This window comes from Saimiri boliviensis, chromosome 2 (assembly GCF_048565385.1).
Source record: "Saimiri boliviensis isolate mSaiBol1 chromosome 2, mSaiBol1.pri, whole genome shotgun sequence".
Lineage (NCBI taxonomy): Eukaryota > Metazoa > Chordata > Mammalia > Primates > Cebidae > Saimiri > Saimiri boliviensis.
The window spans coordinates 168754167-168778758 of NC_133450.1; the positions used below are offsets into that span (position 1 = coordinate 168754167).

A 24592-nucleotide genomic window follows, 5' to 3' on the forward strand; every position below is an offset into this window, starting at 1 on the left:
TCATCGAAATTGAAAGAGCTAGAGGAGCAAGATCAAAAAAACTCAAAACCTAGCAGAAGACAAGAAATAACTAAGATCAGAGCAGAACTTAAGGAGATAGAGACACAAAAACACCCTTCAAAAAAAATCAATAAATCCAGGAGCTGTTTTTTTGAAAAGATCAACAAACTAGACAGACCACTAGCCAGATTAATAAAAAAGTAGCCGGGCGCGGTGGCTCAAGCCTGTAATCCCAGCACTTTGGGAGGCTGAGGCAGGTGGATCATGAGGTCGAGAGATCGAGACCATCCTGGTCAACATGGTGAAACCCCATCTCTACTTAAAAAAAAAATACAAAAAATTAGCTGGGCATGGTGGCGCGTGCCTGTAATCCCAGCTACTCAGGAGGCTGAGGCAGGAGAATTGCCTGAACCCAGGAGGCGGAGGTTGTGGTGAGCCGAGATCGCACCATTGCACTCCAGCCTGGGTAACAAGAGCAAAACTCCATCTCAAAAAAAAATAATAAAAAAAAATAAAAAAGGAAAGAGAAAATAATCAGATAGATGCAATAAAAATGATAAAGGGGATATCACCACTGATTCCACAGAAATACAAACCATCATCAGAGATTATTACAAACAACTCTATGCACATAAACCTGTAAACCTGGAAAAAATGGATAAATTCCTGGACACTTGCATCCTCCCAAACCAGGAAGAGGTTGAAACCCTGAATAGACCAATAACAAGGGCTGAAGTTGAGGCAGCAATTAATAGCCTACCAACCAAAAAAAAGCCCAGGTCCAGATGAGTTCACAGCCGAATTCTACCAGACATACAAAGAGGAGCTGGTACCACTCCCTCTGAAACTATTCCAAACAATCCAAAAAGAGGGAATCCTTCCCAAATCATTTTATGAAACAAACATCATCCTGATACCAAAACCCAGCAGAGACTGAACAAGAAAAGAAAACTTCAGGCCAATATCCATGATGAACATAGATGCAAAAATCTTCAATAAACTACTGGCAAACCAATTGCAACAGCACATCAAAAAGCTTATCCATCACAATCAAGTAGGCTTCATCCCAGGGATGCAAGACTGGTTCAACATACACCAGTCTGTAAGTGTAATTCACCACATACACAGAACCAAAGACAGAAACCACATGATTATCTTGACAGATGCAGAGAAGGCCTTCAACAAAATTGAACAGCTCTTTATGCTAAAAACTCTCAATAAACTAGATACTGATGGAACATATCTCAAAATAATAAAAGCTATTTACAACAAACCCACAGCCAGTATCATAGTGAATGGGCAAAAACTGGAAGGATTCTCTTTGAAATCTGGCACTAGACAAGGATGCCCTCTATCACCACTCCTATTCAATATAGTATTGGAAGTTCTAGTCAGAGCAATCAGGCAAGAAAAAGAAATAAACGGGCCGGGCGCGGTGGCTCACGCCTGTAATCCCAGCACTTTGGGAAGCCGAGGCGGGCGGATCACAAGGTCAAGAGATCGAGACCATCCTGGTCAACATGGTGAAACACCGTCTCTACTAAAAATACAAAAAATTAGCTGGGCATGGTGGCGCATGCCTGTAATCCCAGCTACTCAGGAGGCTGAGGCAGGAGAATTGCCTGAATCCAGGAGGTGGAGGTTGCGGTGAGCCGAGATCGTGCCATTGCACTCCAGCCTGGGTAATAAGAGCGAAACTCCGTCTCAAAAAAAAAAAAAAAAGAAAAGAAAAAGAAAAAGAAATAAAGGGTATTCAATTAAAAAAGGAGAAAGTCAAACTGTCTCTATTTGCAGGCAACATGATTGTATGTTTAGAAGACCCCATCATCTCAGCCCAAAAATCTCCTGAAACTGATAAGCAACTTCAGCAAAGTCTCAGGATACAAAATCAATGTGCAGAAATCACAAGCATTCCTGCACACCAATAACAGACTTAAAGAGAGCCAAATCAAGAACTAACTGCCATTCACACTTGCTACAAAGAGAATAAAATACCTAGGAATACAACTAATAAAGAATGCAAAGGACCTCTTCAAGGAGAACTACAAACCACTGCTCAAGGAAATAAGAGAGGCCATGAACAGATGGAGAAACATTCCATGCTCATGGTTAGAAAGAATCAATATTGTGAAAATGTCCATATTGCCCAAAGTAATCTATAAATTCAATGCTATCCCCAACAAGCTACCAATGACCTTCTTCACAGAACTGGAAAAAACCACCTTAAACTTCATATGGAACAAAAAGAGAGCCTGCATAGCCAAGTCAATTATAAGCAAAAAGAACAAAACTGGAGGCATCATGCTACCTGACTTCAAACTATACTACAAGGCTACAGTAAACAAAACAGAATGATACTGGTACCAAAACAGAGATATAGACCAATGGAACAGAACAGAGGCCTCGGCAATGCCACATATCTACAACCATCTGATCTTTGACAAACCTCACAAAAACAAGCAATGGAGAAAGGATTCCCTATTTAATAAGTGGTATTGGGAAAACTGGCATGTGCAGAAAGCAGAAACTGGACCCCTTCTGACACCTTACACTACAATTAACTCCAGATGTATTAAAGACTTAAACATAAGACCTAACAACATAAAAACCCTATAAGAAAATCTAGGCAAAACCATTCAGGACATAGGCATAGGCAAGGACTTCATGACTGAAACAGCAAAAGCATTGGCAGCAAAAGCTAAAATAGACAAATGGGACCTGATCAAACTCCACAGCTTCTGGACAGCAAAAGAAACAGTCATTAGAGTGAATCGGCAACCAACAGAATAGGAAAAAAAATTTTGTAATCTACCCATCTAACAAAGAGCTAATATCCAGAATCTACAAAGAACTGAAACAGATTTACAAGAAAAAAAACAAACAAGCCCATTCAAAAGTGGGCAAAGGATATGAACAGATACTTTTCAAAAGAAGACATATATGAGGCCAATAAACATATGAAAAAATGCTCATCATCACTGGTCATTAGAAATACAATTCAAAACTACATTGAGATACCATTTCACTCCAGTTAGAATGGCAATCATTAAAAAATCTGGAGACAACAGATGCTGGAGAGGATGTGGAGAAATAGGAACACTTTTACACTGTTGGTGGAGTGTGAATTAGTTCAACCATTGTGGAAGACAGTGTGGCGATTCCTTAAGGACTTAGAAACAGAAATTCCATTTGACTCAGCAATCCCATTACTGGGTATATATCCAAAGGATTATAAATCTTTCTACTATAAGGACACATGCACATGAATGTTCATTACAGCACTGTTTACAATAGCAAAGATCTGGAACCAACCCAAATGCCCATCGATGAGAGACTGCACAGGGAAAATGTGGCACATATATGCCATCGAATACTATGCAGCCATAAAAAAGGATGAGTTCATGTCCTTTGTAGGGACATGGATGAACCTGGAAACCATCATTCTCAGCAAACTGTCACAAGAACAGAAAATCAATCACTGCATGCTCTCTCTCATAGGCAGGTGTTGAACAATGAGAACCCATGGACACAGGGAGGGAGCATCACACACTGGGGCCAGTGTGGGGGGAACTGGGGGAGGGAGAGTAGGGGGTGGGGAGTTGGGGAGGGATAACATGGGGAGAAATGTCAGATACAGGTGATGGGGAGGAAGGCAGCAAACAACATTGCCATGTATGTACCTATGCAACAATCTTGCACGTTCTTCACATGTATTGTAAAACCTAAAATGCAATAAAATACATATATATATATATATATATATATATATTTTTTTTTTTTTTTTTTGAGACGGAGTTTCGCTCTTGTTACCCAGGCTGGAGTGCAATGGCACGATCTTGGCTCACTGCAACCTCTGCCTCCTGGGTTCAGGCAATTCTCCTGCCTCAGCCTCCTGAGTAGCTGAGATTACAGGCATGGGCCATGATGCCCAGCTAAAAAATACGTATTTTAAAAAAAGAAAAACAAAAAGAGATAATGAAAACCTCTGATCTCCTTGCTCTGTGTGCTCTGCTCCATCCACGAGACACACCCTTCTACGGAAGAAAAAATTGCTTTGCTGAGAAAATTTATATTTAAGTACTATTTCTTTTGTGGCACCAAAAAATTTTGCTTCTAACAAAAAGGAAGCATCAGGGTTGGTGAAAAGTAAAGGGGCCGGGTGCGGTGGCTCACGCCTGTAATCCCACCACTTTGGGAAGCCGAGGCAGGTGGATCATGAGGTCAAGAGATCGAGACCATCCTGGTCAACATGGTGAAACCCTGTCTCTACTAAAAATACTAAAAATTAGCTGGGCATGGTGGCGCATGCCTGTAATCCCAGCTACTCAGGAGGCTGAGGCAGGAGAATTGCCTGAACCCAGGAGGCGGAGGTTGCGGTGAGCCGAGATCGCGCCATTGCACTCCAGCCTGGGCAACAAGAGCGAAACTCCATCTCAAAAAAAAAAAAAAAAAAAAAAAAAAAGAGTAAAGGGAAAATGTGGGTGAGAGCCTTTGTTGTATTTTCCATAGGAGGGAGTGAGTGAGGAAAGGTAAATGGGTGTAGGATTGTCTAGCTTAAGTGATTTCAGTGGGTTCTGGGGCATAAGGGTTATCCCTGGTCATCTGAATGATAAGGGCAGGGAAACAGTAGCCCTGAGTATGAGAGCCCCGTGAGATGGTGGTGGGCATGCAGGCTGTGAGTTGGTTGGTTTGCATATGAAAGTTCCACTCACAGGAGAGCTCCTTATTATCGCTAGGGATTGGCTGTCCCTGGGAAGAGCAGTCTCTTCAAGGTCAGCAAGGCCCAAAATCCCTAAAGCTTCCAACACACATGGTTGATACAGTCATATTGGATGATAACTCAAGTATTAAATAAACATCCAACTGGGCATAGTGGTTCATACCTGTAATCCTAGCACTTTGGGAGGCCAAGGTGGGCAGATCAGTTGAGACCAGTTGTTTGAAACCAGCCTGGCCAACATGGTAAATCTCCATCTTTACAAAAGTACAAAAATTAGTCGGATATGGTGGTACTTGTTAGGGACAAGCTGCCCCCGAAAACCCACTCTGTGCAGCTGACTCCCCACTGTGCTCTGCAGCTATATTCCTATCTAGTCACCACAGCAAGGCTTCCAGATATTCTACAATTAAGCAAAGTCTGATTACAGCCATCTGGGCAGCACATGGGAGGTCGTGGAAAACAATCTTTGTTTAAGTTCCTGTTTTACACATATCTGTAAAATCCTGTTTTTTTTTTTTTTTTTTTTTTTTTTGAGACGGAGTTTCGCTCTTGTTACCCAGGCTGGAGTGCAATGGCGCGATCTCGGCTCACCGCAACCTCCGCCTCCTGGGTTCAGGCAATTCTCCTGCCTCAGCCTCCTGAGTAGCTGGGATTACAGGCACATGCCACCATGCCCAGCTAATTTTTTGTATTTTTAGTAGAGACGGGGTTTCACCATGTTGACCAGGATGGTCTCGATCTCTTGACCTCGTGATCCACCCGCCTCGGCCTCCCAAAGTGCTGGGATTACAGGCTTGAGCCACCGCGCCCGGCCCAAAATCCTGTTTTTTAAACTGCCACCACAAAAGTCACAGAATGATGTATTGTAAGTCTGGGACAAGCTAACAAACTATCTTTGTGCTTATTACAAGCTGATAGATTATCTCAGTCCTGAAACTCCCTTATGTACCTCTCACCCCATATAAACCCCTCGTTTTGTAACCTTGGGGCTATCTGATTGTTACGGAGCAGCCTGGCAGGTTAATAAAACTTGTTTGCCTAACTTTGGGTCTACTCGTCCTTTCTCTCGGCTGACCTTACAATATTCACCTATAATCCCAGCTACCTGGGAGGCTGAGACAGGAGACTTGCTTGAGCCCAGGAGGTGGAGGTTGCAGTGAGCTGAGGCTGTGCCGCTACACTCCAGCCTGGGCGACAGACTAAGACTCCCTCAAAAAAATAAATAAATAAATAAATAAAAATAAAATTAATATCTATGAGCCCATACTGATATAAATACAACACTGAATGATGAAATAAGACAACCTTTTTTTATAGAATTTGAAATAATTTATGTAATCATTCCCCAGTTGAGGAGATAGGGTTTAATCCTCACTCCTCCCTGTAAGGTCTGAAAGCACTATGGACAGCATAGCGGCCCCATGAACCGCAGTACACATCTGGAGGGCCTTCTGGAATTAGAAAACTTGAAATGGCTGTAAGATGATAGAAAGAAGAAGAAATGATAAACCCCTGAGGCACCTACTTAACTCTGAGACATTCTCTATTGTTTCTTATTCAGGCCTCAATTGACAAAGCCATTAGAGTTTGTAATCCACTCTGGACAACCTCATGACACCACACCCTACAACCCCCTCACAGCTTGCAAAAAAACCAACTGTAACTTTTTTAACTTTCCACTACCTTCCCAACCTATAAAACCAACTCCTATCCAGCCACCCTTTGCTGACGCCCTTTTCAGCCTCAGCCCACCTGCACCCAGGTGAATAAACAGCCATGTTGCTCACACAAAGACTGTTTGGGGGTTTTTTCATTCAGAGCACAAGTTTTAACATTCGTCCCTTAAGTATGAGCTGTGTTGAGTAATTTTGTTCCAATGAATAGTGAATGGAAAGGGGAAAAAGAACTTTACAGTTGAAAAATGCTTTTTGGGCCAGCTGCAGTGGTTCATGCCTGTAATCCCAGCACTTTGAGAGGGCAACGCAGGTGGATCACCTGAGATCAGAAGCTTGAGACCAGCCTGACCAATATGGAGAAACCCTGTCTCTACTACTAAAAATACAAAATTAGCCAGGCGTGGTGGCACATGCCTGTAATCCCAGCTACTCGGGAGGCTGAAGCAGGAGAATCGCTTGAATCTGGGAGGCAGAGGTTGCAGGGAGCGGAGATCGCGCTATTGCACTCCAGCCTGGTCGAAAAGAGCGAAACTCTGTCTCAAAAAAAAAAAAAAAAAAAAAAAAATAGGAAAAATGCTTTTTGGCCAGGCCCGGTGGCTCATCCTTGTAATCCCAGCACTTTGGGAGCCAAGGCAGGCGATCATGAGGTCAGGAGGTTGAGACCATCCTGCCAACAGGGTGAAACCCCATCTCTACTAAAAATACAGAAAATTAGCTGGGTATGGTGGTGGTGAGGGACTGTGTTAAAGAAACTTCTCTTCCGGAGTCCCTAGGGGAGGGGTTTCAAATGCAGGAATTTTTCAGCTCCTCGACTCAGGCAACGGTGCTCTTTAAGACCAAAAGGGTTTCAAATACAAGAATTTCCCGGCTCCCCACCTCAGGCTGCTGGGGCTCTTTGAGCACATCCTCCACACAGGCCAGGTAAAGTTCTTTGTCTGATCTTCCCATGTAGGGGAGAGCCACGTAGGGCTCTTTTGTCCCAAATTCCCCCAGAAAGCTCTGGGAGGGGCTCTGTGACTCAGAGTTGTAAAACAAATAGCCAATCCAGTATCAGAGTCAAAGATCAATCAATCCAGAGGAAGTCTGAAAGAACTGCTCTCATTGGACAAGAACATGAATGGGGAGGGAAAAATTCCGGGGTTAAAACTTCAGCTGCTCCTACTTGAATGGATTTCCCTCTCTAGATTCCCCTCCCACAAAAGCAGGAGAGCTGTCTTCTCTCTCTCATTCTAAGAAATTGCTCTTTTGCAAAACTCTTTGGGTCCACGATTTTATTCTGATGGTAAACTCACCATGCCTCTGGGGTTCCTTTCCCCATTCTTCAGGCTTAGAGAGGCCAAGAACCTACAAGCTGGGTACTTCCCAGTAACAGTGGCATGCACCACTAGTCCCAGCTACTCGGGAGGTTGAGGCAGGAGACTTATTTGAACTCAGGAGGCGGAGGTTGCGGTGAATGGAGATCGCATCACTGCACTCCAGCCTGAGTGACAGAGCAAGACAACATCTCAAAAAAAAAAAAAAAAAAAAGTGTAAGGTCTTTTAGGCTGACTGACAGTGCCATGGATGCCATGTTAACCTCTGTGACCTACACAGACACTCCAGATGAGTTCCTGGAAAATCTAAAGTAACTGGAAGTCAAAAGAAATGATCAACCCCTGTGGTGCCTACTTAACTTTAAGTAACATTTTCTATTGTTTCCAACCTCCTGACTCCACTCCTCCCTAAAGTAATTTATGTAGCTTTCCACTGCACCACCCAAACCTATAAAATCAACTTCTATCCCACCGCCCTTTGATGCTAGTTTTGGCCTCAGCCCACCTGCACCCAGGTGAATAAACAGTCATGTTGTTCTCACACAAAGCCTGTTTGGGGTCTCTTCATTCACAGCACACATTTTAACAAAAAGAAAAGAAAAATGCTTTCCCTGCAAGATGGGGGCAGAATCTTAGATTAGCTTCAGATTACCCATTCCCATAGCTTTTCACCTTCAATCATTTTATTTCATTTCCAGGATCCATTATCTTTGTTTCAGGATATGTGTCTCACCAGAGGTATAGGGTAACTTAAGTCAATTTCTTTCTTTTTTTTTAAAGACGGGGTTTCACCATGTTGGTCAGGCTGGTCTTGAACTCATATTTTTTTCTCTGATTCTGTATTTTCTATCAGTAAACTTTCTTGCTCTCTTTGCTAATCCAAGATTTAAAGCAATTTACTGAAGAGGGAGACCCAAGCATCTCAGATCAACTTCCCCTTTTCATTCCTAAGACTATAAACTTCCCCTTTTCATTCCTAAGACTGTAAACTGAAACCCTTTTCATATGTTAAGCTACAAACCTAAGATTCTTCCAAGTGTAGCATCTAAAGTATAAGCCTATATAAAGAAGGAACCTTCCTTTGTTAGGCGAGCTTGGTTATTAGGCAAATATGCCACCTGGCTCCCAGCTGAATAAACTCCTTCCTCCAATATTTGGTATATGAGAGATCCATTTCCTGCAGTCTGCTCCTGCTACATTACAATAAATTTGTCACTATTGGAAAAGGCTAATTACCTAATTTTTATGTATCAGTGGAGCTGGGATGGTGAGGGGGTGGGGGGAACAAGAAACAGTAGAGATATCCTAAGGCTATTAGTTGGAGGCAATTTAAAGAATAAAAAGAGCTGGGCGAGGTGGCTCACCCCTGTAATCCAAGCACTTTGGAGGCCAAGGCGGGTGGATCACCTGAGGTCGGGAGTTCAAGACCAGCCTGACCAACATGGTGAAACCTCGTCTTTAAAAAATTAATAAATAAATAAAAATAAAGTCATTATGTAAATATGTATCTATTAGCAATTAATCAGCCTTGAAAAAAGCACTGCTTACAATTAAAAAGGACAGGAGATTAAGGTTTTTCACCTCAGTTTTTAGAATTCTTTGTAATTAGGCTAGGGTTGGTGACTCACACTTGTAATCCCAGTAATTTGGGAGGCTGAGGAAGGAGAATTACTTGAGCCCAGATGTCGGAGAACAGCCTGGATGATATAATGAGACTCCCATCTCTGAACAAAAAAAAAAATCCAGCTAGCAAAAAAAATCGAGCTAGCATGGTGGCTCACACCTGTAATCTCAGCACTTTAGGAGGCTAAAGTTGGCAGATCACTTGAGGTCAGATCACTTGAGGTCAGGCAACATGGCAAAACCCCATCTCTACTAAAAATACAAAATTTAGCCAGGCATGGTGGCGGGTACATGAGTCTCAGCTACTCAGGAGGCTGAGGAAAGAGAATTGCTTGAACCTGGGAGGCAGAGTTTAAAGTGAGCTGAGATGGTGCCACTGCATTCCAGCCTGGGCAACAGAGGGAGACTCCATCTCAAAAAAAGAAAACAAACAAACAAAATTAGCTGGGTGTGCTGGTGGGTACGCTCCAGCCAGGGTGACAAGAGTAAAACTGCCATAAAAAAAAAAAAAAAGAATGATTTTAAGTCTATTCCTTACTGAATGTTTATTATTGTTCTACCAACTGCCTTTATGACTAAGAGCTCTTCAGCTCTCTTTCTTGATCTCCCTTCGCTGACTTTATTCTTCCTTTCTTTGGCAGAGAAGCCCTCATGTGGTACCCTGGATTCAGGAAAGCAATCATCCACCTGAACACTCAACCTGTTGAAGCAGAGGATCCAGGGAAAACACCAAGCAAAGATTTTTCTCCTTTTCACATCTTCAACAAGTCCCCAATCATTTTGTGGGGAAGAGTTGGCTAGGTACTTTCCTAAAGTCTCACAATGCCTAAGGGATGGGTGAGGACTATGCATTTGCCCCTACACCCTGCTCACTAGAAATGCCAAAGGGATTTGGCCATACTTGCAGCTATTTCATAGTGAGTCTCTCAGGAGCTTTTTTTTTTTTTTTTTTTTTTGAACCTGATACAAATGCCTGCCCTTCAGAACAGAAAGAAAAAATTAAGCACATCGTGATTGCCACTAAAAAGTTAGAATTGAGGTATGCTCCCTCTTAGTCTGTTTATGCTGCTGTAATAAAATCCCATAGAATAGGTGATTTATAGACAACAGAAATTTAGTTCTGGAGGCTGAGAAGTCCAAATTTAAGGTACTGGCATATTCAGTGTCTAGTGAGGACCTGCTTTTTGGTTCATAGATGGTACCTTCTGAGACAGCCAAGAAGAAAGGGCTCCCCCAGAGAACCTCCAACCAGCCTGTGCACTGGGAAGAATGCACACTGGGGTGGAGCCTCAGAAAGTTCACACTGTTTGCAGCAGGGAGGAGCCTGGCCTCTCAGAGTCCCAGGTGGTTATCTGGGCTTCAAGCTGTGAGACAGGAAACCTGCTAGCAGGACTCTCACTTTGCTGAGAGTCCCCGTTTCCCTTTTTTTTATTTTTCTATCTTTTTTTTTTTTTTTCCAGAAAGAAGCTTTCCTAGTCTGATAAGGAAATTCCAGAGTGTCCCCCCCAGTTCTTCGGGAAAGAAAGGTTGGGGACCACTGGTCTAAGGTTTCAAGCTTACATAGCTAGAATGCTGGTTATAGAAATAGGGAACAATGGCTGGGTGTGGTGGCTCACACCTGTAATCCCAGCACTTTGGGAGGGTGGATCACCTGCGGTTAGAAGTTCAAGACCAGCCTTAGCAATATGATGAAACAGTGTCTCTACTAAATATACAAAAACTAGCCAGGTGTGGTGGCATGCACCTATAATCCTAGCTACTTGGGAGACAGACAGGAGAATAGCTTGAACCAGGAGGCGGAGGTTGCGGTGAGCCAAAATCGTGCCATTGCACTCCAGCCTGGGCAACAAGAGTGAAACTCCATCTCAAAAAAAAAAAAAAAAGAAAGAAAGAAAGAAAGAAAAGAAATAGGGAACAGTGGAGGGAGATGCAAACGTATGGGACAGAAATAGTAACTTTCAGGCCGGGCATGCCTATAATCCTAACACTTTGGGAGGCCGAGGTGGGCAGACCACTTGAGGTCAGGAGTTTGAGACCAGCTTGGCCAACATGGTGAAACCCCGCCTCTACTAAAAATACAAAAAAAATTAGCCAGGTGTGGTGGCAGGCACCTGTAATTCCAGCTACTCAGTAGGCTGAGGCAGGAGAATTGCTTGAACCCGAGAGGTAAAGTTTGCATGCGACTGCACTCCAGCCTGGGCGACAGAGCAAGACTCCATCTCAAAAAATTAAAAATAAAAAAATAGAAGAGGCCAGGTTTGGTGGCTCATGCCTGTAATCCCAGCACTTTGGGAGGCTAAGGCAGGCAGATGACAAGGTCAGGAGATCAAGACCATCCTGGCTAGCACAGTGAAACCCTGTCTCTATTAAAACTACAAAGAATTAGCTGCACATGCATTGCAGCACTGTTTATAATAGCAAAGGCCTGGAACCAACCCAAATGCCCATGGATGATAGACTGGACAGGGAAAATGTGGCACATATACACCATGGAATACTATGCAGCCATAAAAAACGATGAGTTCGTGTCCTTTGTAGGGACATGGATGAACCTGGAAACCATCATTCTCAGCAAACTGACACAAGAGGAGAAAATCAAACACCGCATGTTCTCACTCATAGGCGGGTGTTGAACAATGAGAACACATGGACACAGGGAGGGGAGCACTACACACTGGGGTCTGTTGAGGGGAAATAGGGGAGGGACGGTGGGGTGGGGAGTTGGGGAGAGATAGCATGGGGAGAAATGCCAGATATAGGTGATGGGGAAGAAGGCAGCAAATCACACTGCCACGTGTGTACCTATGCAACAATCTTGCATGTTCTTCACATGTACCCCAAAACCTAAAATGCAATAAAATATAAAATAAAAATTAAAAATTAAAAAAATTAAAAAAAATTAAAAAATAAAAGAATTAGCTGCACACACCCATAGTCCCAGCTACTTGGGAGGCTGAGGTAGGAGAATTGCTTGAATCCAGGAAGCTGAAGTTGCAGTGAGCCAAGATTGCACCACTGCACTCCAGCCTGGGTGACAGAGCGAGACTCCATAAAAAAAAAAAAAAATAGGCTGGGCGCGGTGGCTCACGCCTGTAATCCAAGCACTTTGGAGTCCAAGGCGGGCGGATCACCTGAGGTCGGGAGTTCAAGACCAGCCTGACCAACAAGGTGAAACCCCATCTTTAAAAAAATAATAATAAAATAATAAATAAATAAAAAGAAAAGAAAGAAAGAAATAGTAACCTTCATAATCTTCTAAAATATTTTTATAGAAATTTGCATTTTTCCCAATTAAGAGTTTGAGGATCAGAGAGACAGGGGAACAGAGGACGGACAGAGACAGACCCTGTTTCTGAGGCTTATTGCCGAAGCCTTTTAATTTTCTTTAATTCAAAGCAGCCAGCATATCAAAGTACCATATTTTGAGGCACTGTTTTCTGAGCTCAGAGCCATAACTCTGGAAACCAAGCCCATCATGGAATCACTCTTAGCCTCAAATTCTTTTTTATTTTTTATTTATTTTTTTCTTTTTTTCTTTTTTTTTTTTTGAGACGGAGTTTTGCTCTCGTTACCCAGGCTGGAGTGCAATGGCGCGATCTCGGCTCACCGCAACCTCCGCCTCCTGGGTTCAGGCAATTCTCCTGCCTCAGCCTCCTAAGTAGCTGGGATTACAGGCACGTGCTACCACGCCCGGCTAGTTTTTTGTATTTTTAGTAGAGATGGGGTTTCACCATGTTGACCAGGATGGTCTCGATCTCTCGACCTCGTGATCCACCCACCTCGGCCTCCCAAAGTGCTGGGATTACAGGCTTGAGCCACCGTGCCCGGCCTAGCCTCAAATTCTTAACTGGGCAAAATACAAATTTCTATAAAAATAAAAACATCTTAGAAGACTACTCTAAAAGTTACTGTTTCTCTCTCACACATTTGCTTCTCCCTCCATTGTTCCCAATTTCTATAACATTACCACCATCTTTCTAGCTACGTAAGCTTAAAACCTTAGACAAGCCAGGCACGGTGGCTCACACCTGTAATTCCAGCACTTTGGGAGGCTGAGGTGGGCGGATCACAAGGTCAAGAGATGGAGACCATACTGGCCAAAATGATGAAAACCCATCCCTACCAAAAATACAAAAATTGGCCAGGCGCGGTGGCTCAAGCCTGTAATCCCAGCACTTTGCGAGGCCGAGGCGGGTGGATCACGAGGTCAAGAGATCGAGACCATCCTGGTCAACATGGTGAAACCCCGTCTCTACTAAAAATACAAAAAATTAGCTAGGCATGGTGGTGCATGCCTGTAATCCCAGCTACTCAGGAGGCTGAGGCAGGAGAACTGCCTGAACCCAGGAGGCGGAGGTTGCAGTGAGCCGAGATCGCGCCATTGCATTCCAGCCTGGGTAACAAGAGCGAAACTCTGTCTGAAAAAAAAAAAAAATACAAAAATTAGCTGCGTGTAATGGCATATGCCTGTAATCCCAGCTACTCGGGAGGCTGAGGCAGGAGAATCGCTTGAACCAGGGAGTCGGAAGTTGCAGCGAGCTAAGATTGCGCCACTGCACTCCAGCCTGGTGAGACGGTGAGACTCCATCTCAAAAAACAAAACAAAACAAAATAAAAAAACCAAATACCTTAGACCAGTGGTATCCAACCTTTTTGGCACCAGGGACCAGTTTCACAGAAGAGACTTTTTCCATGACAGGGCCGGGGTGGGGGGGATAGTTTTAGAATGAGTCAAGTGCATTACATTTATTGTATACTTTATTTCTATTATTATACATTGTATTATATAATGAAATAATTATGCAATTCACAGTAATGTAGAATCAGTTGGAGCCCTGAGCTTGTTTTCCTGCAACTAGTCAGTCCCATCCAGGGATGATGTAAGACAGTGACAGATCATCAGGTATTAGATTCTCATAAGGAGCATGCAACATAGATCCCTCCCGTGCATAGTTCACAATTGTTGGGAGAAGCAGCAAAGAAGAAAGGACTTACATAGAGCCTACGTGAATTGGTCATGAGTAACATATAAACTGGGAACAACAAATTGAGGCAAACTTCTCCATGCCTCACGTTCCAGGGCAGGGTGACCTAGGCTCTGTTCCCATAAACATTGTGTTCAAGTACATAAAACCCCTTTGTAGCACTAAGATGTAACCAAACTTGCAGGCTTCTTGTAAGGCCCAAGTTCCACCAGCTCCACATAGATAAGAGGCTGAAGATAACCACATGTTCTTGTTTTGTGAAACTCCCAACCCGCCACTGTTATCTTTAGGATGACTCACTTCCAGCGCACTGATTCACTCCACCATCATGTCACCCTCTCCCCACCATTACTCCATCCCTACCCTATAGAGCAAAGTGATTATAACCAACAGATAGTGTGAGAGATTAGAGCTCAGGGCCTTCACTGCCTCCAGTAATAAGCGATGGCCGCCGGGCGCGGTGGCTCAAGCCTGTAATCCCAGCACTTTGGGAGGCCGAGGCGGGTGGATCACAAGGTCGAGAGATCGAGACCATCCTGGTCAACATGGTGAAACCCCGTCTCTACTAAAAATACAAAAAAAAAATTAGCTGGGCATGGTGGCACGTGCCTGTAATCCCAGCTACTCAGGAGGCTGAGGCAGGAGAATTGCCTGAGCCCAGGAGGCGGAGGTTGTGGTGAGCCGAGATCGCGCCATTGCACTCCAGCCTGGGTAACAAGAGCGAAACTCCGTCTCAAAAAAAAAAAAAATAAAAAAAAAAAAAAATAAGCGATGGCCCTCTGGTCCCCCTTTCAGTCTTAGTCTGTCTTTTTCTCAATCCTTTGTCACCACCAAACTTGGAGTACCCATGGTGATATGGGGTCTGGCTCCCTACATTCTGGCACCCAATGTGTGGGGCTCCCTACAACAATAGGGTTTACGCTCCTATGACAATCTAATGCCACTAGTGATCTGACAGGAAGCAGAGCTCAGGCACCGATGCTCACTCACCCACCACTCACCCCCTGCTGTGTGGTCCAGTTCTTAACAGGCCACTGACCAGTACCAGTCCACAGTCCAGGGGTTGGGAACTCCTGCCTTAGACCTAGCAGCCTTCTTCCTTGCATCTCTCATATTTCCTTTTCTTCTCTACTTCTCTCATGAATGCCTTTCTCTATTCTTAAACGTTATTGCCTCTGACTGGACTATTGCACTTATTTCCTAAAGTATTTCCCTGTTCCCAGTCTGCCTCCCCAGGCCCACTGTATAGATTCACCCCACAGACACATGGTTCTGTTCATATCATTCTCTATATTAGTTATCTATTACAATGTAACCAATTATTCCAAAGCCTGGCAGCGTACAAACATAAATATTTATTATCTCACACATCTATGTGTTGGGAATCTGGGAGCAGCTAAGCTAGGTTGCTGTAGGTCACCTATGAGACTGTAGTCATGATACTGGCAGACTCAAGTTATCTAGAGGTTCGACTGGGGCTGAAGGGTCTGCTTCCTAGGTACCTCACCCACATTCCTGACAGGTTAGTGCTGGTTATTCGCAAGAGGACTTTGTCTGAGTGTCTCATAACATAGAGCTAGCTTCCTCCAGGGTGAATGATCCAAGAGTGCAACAGAAGAAATGTTTAAAAAACATTTTTTTAAGACATAGTGTCTCTCTAAGTTGCCCAGGCTGAACTTGAACTCCTGGGCTTAAGTAATATTACTACCTCCATCTCCCACATAGCTGGGTTTACAGGCAGGTACCACCATGCCCAGTTTAAGAATAATCCGCCGGGCGCGGTGGCTCAAGCCTGTAATCCCAGCACTTTGGGAGGCCAAGGCGGGGGGATCACAAGGTCAAGAGATCGAGACCATCCTGGTCAACATGGTGAAACCCTGTCTCTACTAAAAATACAAAAAATTAGCTGGGCATGGTGGCACGTGCCTGTAATCCCAGCTACTCAGGAGGCTGAGGCAGGAGAATTGCCTGAACCCAGGGGGCGGAGGTTGCGGTGAGCCGAGATCGCGCCATTGCACTCCAGCCTGGGTAACAAGAGCGAAACTCCCTCTCACAAAAAAAAAAAAAAAAAAAAAAAAAAAGAATAATCCTTAAATAGAATTATTAATTAAGGTTAGAGCACAGATATACATGAGCAAAATGATTATTCATTGTTGCCTTATTTGTAATAGCAAAAGACTACAAATAACTTAAACATATTTTGAGAGTAGAAGAATTAGGATATTCTTTATATGTTAATATATGAGGATGTCTAAGATACGTGGTGAAGTAGAAAATCTGAAGCATAGACTATGGAACAGTGTGTGTAGTATGCATGTTATCACTGTGTGTCAAAAATTGTGTGTGCGTATGTGTATGTTTGTGTACCTGGAATACCAAACAAATAGCTGCTAATATGATTATGGATGCCTCCAGGAAAGAGCTCTACATGGCTGGGGAAAAGCGAAGGGAAAATTATCTTTTACTATATAATATCTGTACATTATATTCAATAATATGTACATAGAAACAAATAGTGAACATAAATCACATGTATAATTTGTTATTATAATATCTTTTAAATTATGTCCCTTATAAGGTTATTTAAATTATGTCTCTTATAAGGTTATAAATTATTCAAAGTAATTTTTATTATTTTTGTTTTTCATTCATTTTGAGACAGGGTCTCTGTCACCCAGGCTGGAGTGCAGTGGCACAATCTCTGCTCTGCCACCCAGCCTCGAGCAATCCTTCCACCTCAGCCTCCTGAGTAGCTGGGACTACAGGCATGCCCCACCACCCTAAGCAACCTTTCTATATTTTTAGTAGAAAAATACTAAATGCCATGTTGCCAAGCTGGTAAAAGTAATTTTTAAAAATCTAGACCAATTCTACATTCAGAGAAAAAGAAACCAAAGCCAGAGAATAATAATAAAATAAATGACTTTTCTATAGGAAATATTTAGAGCAGGCGTCCCCAAACTTTTTACACAGGGGGCCAGTTCACTGTCCTTCAGACCGTTGGAGGGCCGCCACATACTGTGCTCCTCTCACTGACCACCAATGAAAGAGGTGTCCCTTCCCTGAAGTGCGGCGGGGGGCCGGATAAATGGCCTCAGGGGGCCACATGCGGCCCGCGGGCCGTAGTTTGGGGATGCCTGATTTAGACAGTAGGGAAAACCAACTGAAAATACAACTTAGACAGCCAACATTGCAATGGTGGGATACCGACATGACTTCAATCCCAGTGAGGCTCCCAGGTACCTTTAGTCTTCTACAAGAAAGAAGGCCTTAGGGCAGTGACAGAATTACTTTGGAAAACAAACTGAAAGAATTTCACATATGGAATTGCATAAACTGGGAAGTGGATGGATTTTAGAGATATAACAGATCAGAAATCACAGTTCAGATTAGAGAGCATGAACACCAGATACCTGGGAGTTGTGTTTGGCTTGAATACTGCACACTGTTGTATTTATTTATTTATTTATTTTTGAGATGCAGTCTTGCTCTGTCGTCCAGGCTGAGGTGCAGTGGTGTGATCTTGGCTCACTGCAACCTCCACCTCCCAGGTTCAAATGATTCTCTGCCTCAGCCTCCTGAGTGGCTGGGATTCCAGGCATGCACCACCACATCTGGCTAATTTTTGTATTTTTAGTCAAGACAGGGTTTTGCCATGTTGGTCAGGCTGGTCTCAAACTTCTGACCTCAGGTGATCCACCCACCTCAGTCTCTCAGGGTGCTGGGATTACAGACATGAGCCACTGTGTCCAGCGTATTGTTTTAATTTTTTTTAGACACACAGCCTCACTATGTTGCTCAGACTAGCCTTGAAGGAACTATTGTGTTGAAATTTTGTATAAATTAATTGCCAACATTTTAGGATCAAGAGATTTTACGCTTAACCAGATTTGCTATCTGCGTTCTTTTGAAATTCTTTTTTTTTTTTTTTTTTTTTTTCAAATTTTATTTATTTATTTATTTATTTTTTTGAGACGGAGTTTCGCTCTTGTTACCCAGGCTGGAGTGCAATGGCACGATCTCGGCTCACCGCAACCTCCGCCTCCTGGGTTCGGGCAATTCTCCTGCCTCAGCCTCCCGAGCAGCTGGGACTACAGGCACGCGCCACCATGCCCAGCTAATTTTTTGTATTTTTAGTAGAGACGGGGTTTCACTATGTTGACCAGGATGGTCTCGATCTCTTGACCTCATGATCCACCTGCCTTGGCCTCCCAAAGTGCTAGGATTACAGGCTTCAGCCACCGCGCCCCGCTTTTTTTTTTTTTTTAAAGACCTCTATGGTTTAACTCTGGGATCTTTTCAAATTCTGAAACCTCTGGTAGGCGAGGCCTGCATTGTCAGAGACCACCGTCACAACTGTACCCGATAGAGGATAGAGGGCTCCCCAGTTTGCCATCGTTTGTACCAGCAAGTGTTTCTCATTTTCATCAACTGCAGAGCCCATGTAAGTATCTCAGGTGACAAAGCTGGTTCAGAGGCCAACTGTAAGAGCTCGTGGTCCCTATTCCCACTCCCCAATTTTTAATCTTTTCTTCAATAAGCAGAGTTGGGAAATCAAGAGCCACGTAATACTCCATAATCATCTTGGTTTGAGCCACTGCTCAGTATTCCTGACTCTAAATTTCACACCACTACTCCAACCCAGTGGTTGGTTTCAATAACCATAATCAGAAAACCTTAGGGGTTTTCCCCTCAAGAGTTATAGAAAGCTCATCCAGAATCAGAGACTATACTTATCCCAGGACCTTTGAATCTTTCCACTTCCTTGCTGCTATTCCTAGTGCCAGGCCTACAACACCCCCATCTTTTACCAAATTTGCCACAGAGCTAGATGCTGCCTTTGCCATGATCTTATTCCAAGAAGGGCAGCTGCTAATATGATTATGGTTTCTTCCAGGAAGAGGTGTTACGTGGAAGCTAAGACCCAAATGACTGTTGTGTTGTTGTGACTGCTGCTGATGCTCACCATCAATTCTTCTTTCCTCGCTGATCCCTGCAATTCCCACCTCTGAAGCTGCTACTCCCAAGTGTTACTCTTCACGGCGTCAATGAATCACCTCCTCTGGTTACAGTCACTCTGATCTTGCCCTTACCCACTGCTCCCCAGGAATCTGTGTTTTAAGAATGTTAAGGCCGGGCGCAGTGGCTCAAGCCTGTAATTCCAGCATTTTGGGAGGCCGAGGCGGGTGGATCACGAGGTGAAGAGATCGAGACCATCCTGGTCAACATGGTGAAACCCCGTCTCTACTAAAAAAAAAAAAAAAAAAATAGCTGGGCATGGTGGCGCGTGCCTGTAATCCCAGCTACTCAGGAGGCTGAGGCAGGAGAATTGCCTGAACCCAGGAGGCGGAGGTTGCAGTGAGCCGAGATCGCGCCATTGCACTCCAGCCTGGGTAACAAGAGCAAACCTCCGTCTCAAAAAAAAAAAAATAATAATAATAATAATAATGTTAAATATTGGCCCCCACTCTCTGCTAGCTTGCAGGGTTTCTGCTGAGAGTTCCACTGTGAATCTGATGGACTTTCCTTTGTGGGTAACCCAACCTGCCTTTATGGCTGCCTTTAGCATTTTTACCTTCATTTCAACCCTGGTGAACCTAACAATTATGTGTCTTCAGGTCACCACTCCTGAAGCCAAAGCTACTAAATCTCTAGATATATGTTAGACCAGTTCTACCTGAAGCATGACCTCATTCTCTGGAGTGAGGGCGCCCCCTGTTGATGAATTTGGGTCAAGTATTTCAGGGCCTCAGAAGACTTTAGGTTGCAAGAGAATCCAACTCAAACTTTTTTAAGATAAAAAATAAATAAGTTACTAGTGAAAGAGTTAAGAACATGCCACCCCAAAGTAACGGCATATTGAGTTAAAGGCACTTGTGTGGTAGGAGTTATTAAGAAATTATTTTAGGCAGATAGAGAGGAAAATGAGTTCTTACGAAGTTTTCATTTTTTAAAGCATTTCCAGGAAAGTTTCTTGTACAGCCCCGGCTCTTAGAACCAGGCTGGCAACCTTTTATTTGTAAATACAGGCCATTAGAACCGAGTCCACCCAACAGGGCGATCCCGGGCCTCCCTGCCCTTGCCCCCTATGTTCCGGTAACATGGCCACCCCCACAGATCCCCACTTGTGTAGAACAACTGTGGTGCCCCATATTTGCATATTAAAAGAGTAGAGTGGGAGGGCCAGCTTTTTCCTCCGCCTGCATGAACAACATTTCATGGTCAAACCAGTCCCCTGAGCCTTATGCAAATCAGACATCACCTCCTCCAGTATCTGCACATACCTGGCTGGTATCCGTGACAGGTGGGGAACCTCCTCTTTCGGCTTGGAGACCCCCTCCTTCTGTCTCTGTATGCATGAGATTCTTCCTTGTGCCTTCTCCCTTCCTCCTTGCCTATTAAACTCTCTGCTCCTTAAAACCACTCCACGTGTATCCGTGTTGTTTTATCTAAACCAGCACGAGGGCCAAGAACCCTGGTTCCTCCACTCATCGGAGCCCAATCACTTCGAAAACAGCAGGTGCAAGAAGTTCACTCTGACTTTTCTTCTGTTTCTTAAAAGCAGGAGATGAAATTCCCATGTGAAAGTTGTCCTTCCTATACCCAGAAGGACAGCATCATTCTTATCATCAAGGACAGGAAGTTCAGGCTAAAGGAAATCTGTACAAAAAAACCTTGTTAAACTAACTCTTATCTTCCGAGTCACTTCTCCACTCAATTAACTACTCTATTGTGAACTGCTTTACTTTGTCACATTTTTCTTTTTTTCTTCTTTTTGAGACGGAGTTTCACTCGTTACTCAGGCTGGAGTGCAATGGTGCAATCTTGGCTCACCGCAACCTCCGCTTCCTGGGTTCAGGCAATTCTCCTGCCTCAGCCTCCTGAGTAGCTGGGGTTACAGGCACGTGCCACCATGCCCGGCTAATTTTTTTGTATTTTTAGTAGAGACGGGGTTTCACCATGTTGACCAGGATGGTCTCGATCTCTTGACCTCGTGATCCACCCGCCTCGGCCTCCCAGAGTGCTGGGATTACAGGCTTGAGCCACCGCGCCCGGCCACATTTTTCATAATTTACTACTCTTTAACCAATTCCGTTCATAAGTGTTCAATTGTAACTGTTTCTCTGGGTCTTCCTTGTGAAATATCCTATGACACTAACACTTGTATGAAATGAATTTGCATGTTTTTCTCTTGTTGCTCTCTTATGTCAATTTAATTCTCAGGCCCACCTGAAAAATCCTAAGAGCGCAGAGGCAAAATTTTCCCTCCTTTACATAATGGCAAATATATGGGAGCAGACGGCCTCAGCCCCAATAGCTCCAAGTCATTTGATTTCTCTCTTCTCCATTTTCCGCCTTTGCTTGTTCAAACTCTTGCCTCTGTTCCTTCTAGCTCTCCACTGGCAGGCACAGTCTGTATCTAGGACACATCCTTAGGTCCTTAGAATGGATAAAGAGCTTCTTAGTTTATAGATAAAACCTGACAGAAGGATTCTGATTGGCTACATTTGAAACACTTGCTCATCCTTGGACCAATTACTGTGGCCAGACTGGGAATGGTTCTATGACTGGCAGCCCCAGGAGGATCAAAAGGAGCAGGGAAGGCGAAATCTAAGAAATAATGCTAGGCGGACAAAAACAACAGATGTTTCCTATACAACAATGTACTGATAAAAACCAGGGCTCCAGCTGAGCATGGTAGTGCATGCCTATAATCCCAGCACTTTGGGAGGCTGAGGCAGTAGGACAACTTGAGTCCAGGAGTTCAAGACAGGCGGGGCAACATGGCGAAACCTCTTCTCTACAAAAAAAATTTTTTAAATTAGCTGGGTGTGGTGGCAGTGTACCTGTAGTCCTAGCTACTCTGGAGGTTGAGGTAGGACTATCACCTGAGCCTGGGAGGTCTATGCTGCAGTAAGCCATGATCATGCCACTGCACTCCAGTCTGGGTGACAGAGACCCTGTATCAAACAAAACACAAAACACAAACAAACAGCGTTCCTATGGAAAGACGAATAACCTTATTTTAAAATTGTCAAAGAAAGCCCGGTGCAGTGGCTTATGCCTGTAATCCCAGTACTTTGTGAGGCCGAGGTGGGCAGATCACCTGAGGTCAGGAGTTTGAGACCAGCCTGGCCAGCGTGGTGCAACCCTGTCTCTACTAAAAATACAAAAATTGGCCGAACCTGGTGGCAGCCACTTGTAATCCCAGCTACTCAGGAGGCTTAGGCAGGAGAATCACTTGAACCTGGGAGATGGAGGTTGCAGTGAGCCAAGACTGCACTCCAGCCTGGGTGACAGAGCAAGACTCCATCTCACAAAAAAAAAAAAAAAAAAAAAAAAAAAAAGGCAAAGAACTTGAAAAGACATTTCCCCAAAGAAATACACAATAGTCAATGAGCACATGAAAATGTGCTCAATATCATTAGGGAAATGCAAATCAAAAATCATGAAACACCATTTCACACCCACTAACATGGTTATAATACAAAGTTCAGATAAGTGTTGGCAAAGATGTGGAGAATCTTGCTGGGGAGGACTATAAAATGGGACAGCCACTCTGGAAAAGTCTGGCGGTTCCTCAAATGGTTCAAAATAGCGTTACCATAAATACAGCAATCCCTTGGCATCTGCATAGGGAACTGTTTCTACACCCTTGTGGACTCCAAAATTGGCAGATGCTCATCTTACAGTCAGTTCTGTGGAAACCGCCCATAGGAAAATTCCTTTTATCCTCAGGTTCTGCAACCTGGGAATACTGTATTTTTGATATGTGGTTGGTTGAACTGGAGGATGCAGAACCCACGGATATGGAGGGCTGACTATATACTACTGGGCATATGCCCAAGAGAAATGAAAATATATCTGCACAAAAATTTGTAAATGAATGTTCATAGCAGCGTTATTCATAGTAACCAAAAGGTAGAAACTTTTTTTTTTTTTTGAGACAAGAGTCTCGCTCTGTCACCCAGGTTGGAGTGCAGTGGCGCGATCTCGGCTCACTGAAGCCTCTGCCTCCTGGGTTAAAGCAATTCTCTGCCTCAGCCTCCCAGCTATCTGGAATTACAGGCACCCGCCACTACGCATGGCTAAGTTTTCTGTATTTTTACTAGAGACTGGGGTTCACCATCTTGGCCAGGCTGGTCTTGAACTCCTGACCTCGTGATCCACCCACCTCAGCCTCCCAAAGTGCTGGGATTACAGTCATGAGCCACCGTGCCCAGCCAACACAGAAATTTTCCAATACATGCGTAAATAATATGTGGTATATACTTACGATGCAATATTATTCAGCTAGAAAAGGAATGAAGTACTGACACATACTACAAAATGGATAAACCTGTTACAGGTGGCACGTATCCAAGTCACCAGGGCAAATCTGTATGGGTTTGCAGCAACTTCAATTCTTGCCTCCTCAGAAGAAAGAATTCGATTGAGGGGCAATAAGGCAGAAAAAGAGACAGAGGCAAGGTTGAGAGCAGGATTGGAAGTTTATTTAAAAGACCTTTAGAAAAGGAAAGAAGAAAGCATGCTTGGAAGAGCACCAAGCCAGCACCAAGGTCGACTGTGATGTTGACCTTGATCCTAGAATTTTTTTTTTTTTTTTTTTTTTTTTTTGAGACGGAGTTTCGCTCTTGTTACCCAGGCTGGAGTGCAATGGCGTGATCTCGGCTCACCGCAACCTCCGCCTCCTGGGTTCAGGCAATTCTCCTGCCTCAGCCTCCTGAGTAGCTGGGATCACAGGCACGTGCCACCGTGCCCAGCTAATTTTTTTGTATTTTTAGTAGAGACGGGGTTTCAATATGTTGACCAGGATGGTCTCGATCTATTGACCTCGTGATCCACCCGCCTCGGCCTCCCAAAGTGCTGGGATTACAGGCTTGAGCCACCGCGCCCGGCTTTTTTTTTTTTTTTTTTTTTTTTTTTTTAGACGGAGTCACCCTCTGTCACCAGGCTGGAATGCAGTGGCACAATCTCGGCTCACTGCAACCTCTGCCTCCCAGGTTCAAGCGAGTCTCCTACCTCAGCCTCCCAAGTAGCTGGGATTACAGGCATGCACCACGCCCGGCCGATCCTAGGACTCTAAGGGGTGATTTCTTTCCGATGATTCTTCCGTTACGGTGGATCGCCCATGCGCAGTGCCCTCCTTACCCCTGGGAAGTGAGCACAGCTCAGTGTGTAGGAAGTTGTATGCATGCCCATCTGACGCTTTCTTTCCTTTTCCGGTAGAGTTCCCGTAGAAGGTCATACTCGGAGATTTTGTCTCTCTCTCTT

The 24592-nt window shown here is 44.1% G+C and overlaps 1 long non-coding RNA gene across 1 annotated transcript in view; it reads right to left on the reverse strand.

Annotated features, from left to right (window-relative positions):
• LOC141582840 (uncharacterized) overlaps positions 1-20957 on the reverse strand; it is a 112469-nt gene extending 91512 nt beyond the window's left edge. The window contains exon 1 of the long non-coding RNA XR_012515754.1: positions 20602-20957. This is a non-coding gene — a long non-coding RNA (uncharacterized LOC141582840). The remainder of the gene's footprint in view (positions 1-20601) is intronic.
• Between the last annotated feature and the right edge of the window lie 3635 nt (positions 20958-24592).